The following is an 8,709-nucleotide window of genomic DNA, read 5'->3' on the forward strand; positions in this document are numbered from 1 at the left end:
TTTTTATGTAATATCTCTGTCTCTACCACACTGACTTTCCATCCCTCAAAGCCCAGCTGAGAAGCTACTTCCTCTAGGAGGCCTTTCCCAGTGCTATTAATATAATGGAAGTTACCCTCCCTTGTCTGGTATCACCAAGAGAACCACTTTTTCTGCACCCACAGCATTGCAGTTTTTTTTGTTTTTCTTTCTTTTCTACTTGGAAGTTCCTTGTGGGCAGTGATCCTGGTTTGTGGATCCCTGCCAAGATCTCTTACCTGCAAATGCACTTTCTCAGTAAAAATTATCTGAGTTGTTGACTGTCAAGTTAATGGTCTTCTTTAAGAGTTATCTGCTTCCTTCTTTTTCTCTGTTTAGTTGATATTCTAGATCTTCCTCTTCTTACTAAAACACTTTTCACTTAGCCAAAAAATATTATGCTTTTCTGGTTTCAGCTCTGAACTCCTCTGAAGAAAACCACCTTTGTCCTCATTACAACTACAGTCTAACTTCAAAGTGTCATTGGAATGAGCTCCTGCTTCTCATTTTTCCAGGGAGAATGAGTGAGAGGCACAGTGGGTGAGGAGTAATAGTTCAGGGGGATTGTGCCTTATTCAAGAAACAGAATTAAGAGGGCTGTTCTTGTCCTTAGGGTCCTTGTTTGATATCTGTGCTGTATCATTCAGTTATATTTTTGATTTATATTTACATTTATGCATTTTTGTTTATTCTACAGTTTTCTGGAACAGTCTATCTTAAAACATCCTAATTCATTTTGATTAAAATAGTAGGAGAAAGGGGGATTTGAGGATATATTTTTATAAGACTTAGAAGGGAGGTCAGGGGAAACAATAATTTTGGAGAACACTGGGCTACTAGAAGGAACTCTCCGATCTGTAAATTTTAGGACAATATGGTCTATAGTGTTTGAGAAGTGTAGGAAATGGTTGAAATCACAGCTTTTACCCCCTTCTATTACTACAACTGGTTACATCTCAGGAATACATTCAACTGGACCCCATCTTATAGCCATGCTATTGGTGTGTGCTTGTGAACCATGCAATGTGGAACATGGGAATGTGAACTATGAACTAGCTGCAGCAATATCACCTGGAAGCTTGCTAGAAACACTAATTGCTACCCTCCAACCTACTGAATCAGAAAATATAGGAATGGGAATCGATGATCTATTTTAATACGGCTTCCAGGTGATTCTGATTTCTATTCAAGTTTGAGAACACTTGTTCTAATGGTTTCTCAACCTCTGCATTATTGACATTTTGGACCAGATAATTCTTCTTGAGGAAGGCTGTTCTGTGCACTCTAGGATGTTTAGCAGCATCCCTGGCCTCTACCCACTAGATGCCAATAGTATCTCCTCAGTTGAGACATCAAATATATACTCAGACATTGCTAAATGTTCCCTAGGGGGATAAGTTGACTCCAGATGAAAGCCAAGATCTAAGTTAATGATCATAATTTCATGCCTTCGTTTAGCCAGAATAATTGACTCATAGCCTATATCTGATGTAAGTTGGCCTGATCCAACTGAAGTCTAGGATTTATGTTTGCTGATTCAGGAAAGAGGAGTTCTCACTTTGGCTGGTATGATGTGTTCAACACCCAAAATTGCTATAGAATTTTGCTCCACAGTAAAATCTGGCCCAGGAATGAGGCACACAAATAAAGAAAACAGATAAAAGAGCAAATGATAAGGTAACAGGGCAAAAGCCTGAACCAACTATACCCAAGACTTGAACTACCTCTAGATATTTTCGTGACATGAACCTAATAAGTTTCATTTTTCCTTTTAAACCAATTGAGTTTGAATTTTTTGTTGCTTGAAAATTCTGATATTACTGTGATCACTGTTGTCTTGCACCAGCTTTACTCTGTTTTCTTTACTCCTCTTATTCTTTCTATTCCCAAATTATCATTCCTCAACAGTGGTTTTTTGAACTTATGATTTTCCTGTACATATCCTTACCTTGAGAAACCTTAATTTACCCATGACTTTATGACTTCTGCATGAATGGCTTTCAGAAATAAATCTTAAAACACAAAACACAATGGCTTCCAAACTATTTTTATGTGAGAGTGCACAGGCATGTATGTTTGTGTGATTTTTGCCAATATATAAAAATACAGTAGTTTGCCCTTTTCTATGGCAGGTATATTCCAAGACCTCCAGTGGGTGCTTGAAACCAAAGATGGTACCAAACCCATTTGTTATCAATTGGAACACATTTCTGTTCATGTCTTCCACCCAAAAATTTAATGCCTTTTCCATCTTGACCAAGCAGGGATCATGAGTTGTGACCATAACTTTTTTTTTTTTTCATCTTATTGTTATGGGGGATACAGAATTGCAGGTTACATACGTTGCCCATGTACCGCCTTTCCCCCCAAGTCAAAGCTCCAGGCGTGTCCGTTCCCCAGGTAGTGCTCATTGCACCCATCAGGTAGGTATATGTGCCTCCCCCCCCCACCCCCCTTCCCGAGTCAGCACCTTCAAGTGCATAACTTTTGCAGTTTGAGGTATAACTCCAAAAACAAGCAAGAATTTTCCTCTTCTTCAAAAGTTTATGGATAGAAGATTCACACTTACAGAGGTCTTAGAAACCTCAGCATACATTTTTTTTCTTTCTTTATTTCAGCTTATTATGGGGGATACAAAAGTTCAGGTTACATACATTGCCCATGTACCACCTGTCCCCCCAAGTCAAAACTCTAAGCGTGACCATTCTCCAGACAGTGCGCATTGCATTCACCATGTACGTATATACCCATCCCCCCTCCTCGCATCCCGCCCTCCCCGAGTCAGCACCTTCCAGCGTGACCATTCCCCAGAGGGTGCACAATGCACTCATCATGTAGGTATACACCCATCCCCTCCCTCCTTCCCCCACCTCAGTCTGATATCCCATTGGTATCATTCCCAGATGTGAATTTAGGTGATGATTAGGGAAACCAATTTTCTGGTGAGTACATGTGATGCTTGTTTTTCCATTCTTGGGATACTTCACTTAATATAATGGGTTCCAACTCTCTCCAGGAGAACCATAGAGATGTCGTATCTCCGTTATTTCGTATAGCTGAGTAATACTCCATGGTATACATATACCACAGTTTACTAATCCATTCATGAATTGATGGGCATTTGGGTTGTTTCCACATCTTTGCAATTGTGAATTGTGCTGCTATAAACATTCAGGTACATGTGTTTTTGTTACAGAATGACCTTTTTTCCTTTGGGTAGATGCCCAATAATGGGATTGCTGGATCGAATGGCAGGTCTACTTGAATCTGTCTAAGATACCTCCATAATGTTTTCCACAGGGGTTGCACTAGTTTGCAGTCCCACCAGCAGTGTATGAGTGTTCCTGTCTCTCCACATCCATGCCAACATGTGTTGTTTGGGTTTTCTTGATAAAGGCCATTCTCACTGGGGTTAAGTCATATCTCATTGTGGTTTTGATTTGCATTTCCCTGATGATTAGGGATGCTGAGCATTTTTTCATATGTTTGTTAGCCATTCTTATATGCTCTTTTGAGAAATTTCTATTCATGTCATTTGCCCACTTTTTGATAGGGTTGTTTGATTTTTTCTTGCTGATTTTCCTGAGTTCTAAATAGATTCTTGTTATCAGTTCTTTATCTGATGTGTAGTATGCAAAAATTTTTTCCCATTCTGTAGGTGGTCTGTTTATTCTCGTGACTGTTTCTTTGGCTGTGCAGAAGCTTTTTAATTTGATCAGGTCCCACTCATTTATTTTTGTTGTTGCTGTGATTGCCTTAGGGGTCTTCTTCATAAATTCTTTGCCTAAGCCAATGTCTGTAACTGTCTTTCCTACATTTTCTTCTAGAATTCTAATCATTTCACACCTAAGGTTTAAGTCTGTTATCCGTCGTGATTTGATTTTTGTGAGAGGTGAAAGCTGTGGGTCCTGTTTCAGTCTTCTACATGTGGCTATCCAATTTTCCCAGCACCATTTATTGAATAGGGATTATTGTCCCCAGAGTATGTTTTTGCCTGCTTTGTCAAAGATTGGATGTCTATGTAAGGATGGTTTTATATTTGGATTTTCTGTTGTGTTCCACTGGTCTGTGTCCCTGCACTTGTGCCAATAACAGGCAGTTTTAAGAACCACAGCCTTGTAATATATTTTGAAGTCTGGCAAATTAATACCTCTCATTTTGTTTTTATTGCTTAAAATTGCTTTTGCTATATGGGTTCTTCTCTGATTCCATACAAAGTGTATAATTATTTTCTCTACATCTGTGAAAAATGATGTTGGTAATTTAATAGGGATTGCATTGAATCTGTAGATCACTTTGGGTAGTATAGACATTTTAACAATGTTGATTCTTCCGATCCATGAGCATGGTATGATTTTCCACCTATTTACAAGTTCTGCTATTTCCTTCCTCAGTGTTTCATAGTTTTCCCTATAGAGGTCCTTTACCTCTTTAGTTAAATATATTCCTAGATATTTTATTTTCTTTGTTGCTATTTTGAAGGGTACTGAGTCTTTAATTTGGTTCTCCAATTGACTGTTATTGGCATATATGAATGCCTCTGATTTGTGTATATTGATTTTGTAACCTGAGACTTTGCTGTATTCGTTAATCAATTCCAGGAGTCTCATGGTTGAATCCTTGGGGTTTCCCAGATATAAAATCATATCATCAGCAAAGAGTGAGAGTTTGATCTCTTCTTTCCCTATTTGGACTCCTTTGTTTCTGCTCTCTTGCCTGATAGCTCTCGCAAGGACTTCCAATACTATGTTGAAAAGTAATGGGGACAGTGGGCAGCCCTATCTGGTTCCAGTTCTAAGTGAGAATGCTTTCAATTTTTCTCCATTCAGTTATGATGTTGGCTGTGGGTTTGTCATATATGGCTTGTATCATTTTTAGGTAGGTTCCATCTATGCCTATTTTGTTAAGTGTTCTTATCATAAAAGGGTGTTGAATTTTGTCAAATGCTTTTTCTGCATCTATTGAGAGGATCATATGGTTTTTATTTTTGCTTCTATTTATGTGGTGAATTACATTTATAATTTTACATATGTTGAAACACCCCTGCATCTCTGAGATGAAGCCCACTTGGTCGTGATGGATTATTTTTTTGATAAGCACTTGGATTCAATTTGCTAGTATTTTATTGAGAATTTTTGAATCTATATTCATAAGAGAAATTAGTCTGTAGTTCTCTATTTTTGTTGCGTCCTTTCCTGGTTTTGGTATCAATGTTATATTGGCTTGGTAGAACGTGTTGGGGAGAATTCCATCCTTCTCGATATTGGAGAATAGTTTATGTAGGATGGGCACTAGTTCTTCTTTGTATGTGTGGTAAAATTCGGGTGTGAACCCATCTGGACCAGGGTTTTTCTTTTGGGGAAGGTTTTTTATTGCTGTTTCGATTTCAGTTCTTGATATTGGTCTGTTCAGGTACTCTATTTCTTCCTGGTTGAGCCTGGGAAGGCTATGTGTTTCTATAAGTTTTTTCCATTTCCTCCACATTCTCCAGTTTGTGTGCATAAAGATTCCTGTAGAATTCATAGATGATATCATGTATCTCTGTGGTATCGGTTGTGATTTCTCCTTTCATGTTCCTAATGGAGGTTATTAGAGATTTTTTTTTTTTCTGCTCTTGGTTAGTCTAGCCAGAGGTGTGTCTATTTTGTTAATCTTTTCAAAAACCAACTTTTTGTTTTATTAATTTCCCTTATAGTTTCTTTGTTGTCCTTTTCATTTAATTCTGATTTGATCTTAGTAATTTCTCGCCTTCTGCTGGGTTTGGCGTCAGTCTGTTCTTCTTTCTCCAGCTGTTTGAGTCTATTCATTAGGTTGTCTATTTGCAAGTTTTCTGTCTTTTTGATATAGGCATTTATGGATATGAATTTTCCTCTCAGGACTGCTTTAGCTGTGTCCCATAGATTTTGATAAGTTGCATCTCCATTGTCATTTAATTCAAAGAAATATTGATTTCCATCTTGATTTCTTCCTTTATAGAATAATTATTCAGGAGAAAGTAATTTAGCTTCCATGACTTTGAGTAGGAACGAGGGTTTCTGTTTGGGTTCATTATTACTTTTGTTCCTCTGTGATCAGAGAAGATGCATGGTATAATTTCTAATTTTTTAAATTTTTTAAGACATGCTTTATGGCCTAGGATATGGTCAGTCTTAGAGAACGTCCCGTGAGCTGATGGGAAGAATGTATATTCTGTGGACTTTGGGTTGAATGTCCTGTAGATGTCAGTCAGGCCCATCTGTTCTAGCATTCTATTTAAGTCCATTATGTCTTTGTTTATTTTCTGCTTAGAGGATCTGCCCTGTATTGTCAGTGGGGTGTTAAAGTCTCCAGCTATTACAGTATTGTTATCTATCATTTGGTTCAGATCAAGTAGGGTTTGCTTTATGAATTTGGGTGCACCTAAGTTGGGTGCATATGTATTAAGCATAGTCAGGTCTTCTTATTGAATTGTGCCTTTCACCAGTATATAGTAACCATCTTTGTCTTTTATTGCTTTTGTTGGTTTAAAAACTAAGTTATTGGAAATCAAGACTGCCACACCAGCTTTCTTTTGGCTACTGTTTGCTTGAAATATCGATTTCCATCCTTTATTTTTAGTCTAAATGCATCTTTGCAGGTTAGGTGAGTTTCTTGAAGACAGCAGATACTTGGTTTGTGTTTTTTTATCCATTGGGTCAGTCTGTGTCTCTTGAGTGGGGAATTCAAGCCATTCACATTTATTGAGAAAACTGATAAGTGGGACAGATTTCTGTTCAGCTTGTTGGGTAGAACTTCACTGCTATGTTTTCTCTCTTGAGCCATTGTGGTAGCTGGAATTTGATCTTTAGATCTTGAGTAGTTTTACATTCGTGGGTCTTTCTTGTGCTGGTCCATGTGCAACTCTCTTTTTAGTACTTCTTGAAGGGCTGGTCTTGTCTTGGTGAATTCCCTCAGTCCTTGTTTATCTGAGAATGTCTTGATTTCTCCTTCATATAGAAAACTTAGCTTAGCTGGGTACAAGATTCTAGGCTGGGCATTATTCTGTTTCAGAAGAGTGAGAATGGGGCCCCAATCACTTCTTGCTTGTAAGGTTTCTGTTGAGAAATCTGGCGTAATTCTAATGGGCTTTCCTTTGTATGTTACTTGTCTCTTTTTCCTTACAACTCGAAGAAGGGACTCTTTAGTGGATATTTTGGTCAGTCTGATGACCACGTGGTGTGGTGTTTTCCCATTTGCTATGAATCTCCCAGGGGTCCTTTGAGCTTCTTGAACCTGTATATCAAGAGTTTTAGCAAGGCCTGGAAAATTTTCCTCAATTATGTCTTCAAATAGCTTATCCAGCCCTTGCTTATTATCTTCTTCATCCTCAGGAATGCCAATAACTCTCACGTTAGGTTTCTTCACATAATCCCACATTTCTTGAAGACTCTGATCATTTGTCTTATTTCTTTGTTCTATCTTTGTGACTGACTTATTTAATTGGAAAGAGTTATCTTCAATCTCTGAGATTCTTTCCTCTGTTTGATCTACCCTACTCTTGAGACTTTCCACAGTGTTTTGTAGCTCTCTGAATAAATTCTTCATTTCTAGAAGTTCAGTTTGGTTTTTCTTCGATATTTCAATTTCTTTAGTGAATTTTTCTTCCAAGTCCTGGATCTTTTTTGTGGTTTCTTTGTGTTGGCTATCCATTATTTCTTGTATATTTTTCAGCTTGTTTATAATCCATAATTGAAATTCTTCCTGTAACATGTTGGTATTTTGAGTCTGGTTTGTGTCAATTGGTTGAGAGCTGGTATTTCTCTTTGGGGGTGAGATTTCCATTTTATTTTTTGTGCTCTCCATGTTTTTTCGCTGGGCCCTTCCCATCTAGATCTATCGTTAGATCTTTTCTTACAGTTTGAGTCTGGTTAACAACACACTTTGTACTCTGTTCTTAGGCTGTGAAGCAATCTAGGTATGTTGCTTCCTTTTTCAAGAGGGGGAGACTGTTCTGTATTGTTTAGAGTTTTTTCTACCTCAGTTAGGGGACTGCTTCTGGTGGGTACAGCCCTAGAGGATTGGAGTGACCCAAGACCGCTTTGGCGAGTTAAGTCACTGTGTTGTGATCTTTCAGTAAGCAGGCGGGATCCACACTAGTTACAGGCAGAAATTCTCTCTGTTTTTGTTTGTTGTTTCTTTTTTTTTTTTCCCCCCCTTTGGTTCTTCCTCTATCGGGGTGGTTTCTGTCTCTTTCTGCAGGAAAGACACTGGCTACTGGGAGTGGATGATGTCCTTGCTCGCTCAGTGCCCCAGCTGCTGCAGCTCTCACAGGCAAAAGTCTGCCCTGGTCCAATGTCCCCAGGGACCAGGCTCCACACTCTTGCGTCTCGAGAAGTACTCAGTGTTTACACAGGGATGAGGCCCTTACAGAGGGTCCACAGGCCAGGGGAGGGAGCTGCCCAGGGAGCTGCTCAGCACCCTATGGCTCCGCAGCGGCTAGGCTGTGGGCCCCAAGATGGCAACCGGGCGTCTGCAGATCGCCGACGCTGGGGGTGACTGCTCAGGGTCCAGCAGGCACCAGATCTGGGGGCCTAGTGAGCTCCGAAGCCCACCATGGCTCCCCAGCTAGAAGGCCACAAAAAAAAAAAAACCCACAAAAACAAAACAAAACAAAAAAAATAAAATAAAAAAACCAAACAAAACAACACCCCCTAAAAAACCAAAACACCCAAA

This window comes from Eulemur rufifrons, chromosome 8 (assembly GCF_041146395.1).
Source record: "Eulemur rufifrons isolate Redbay chromosome 8, OSU_ERuf_1, whole genome shotgun sequence".
Taxonomy (NCBI): domain Eukaryota; kingdom Metazoa; phylum Chordata; class Mammalia; order Primates; family Lemuridae; genus Eulemur; species Eulemur rufifrons.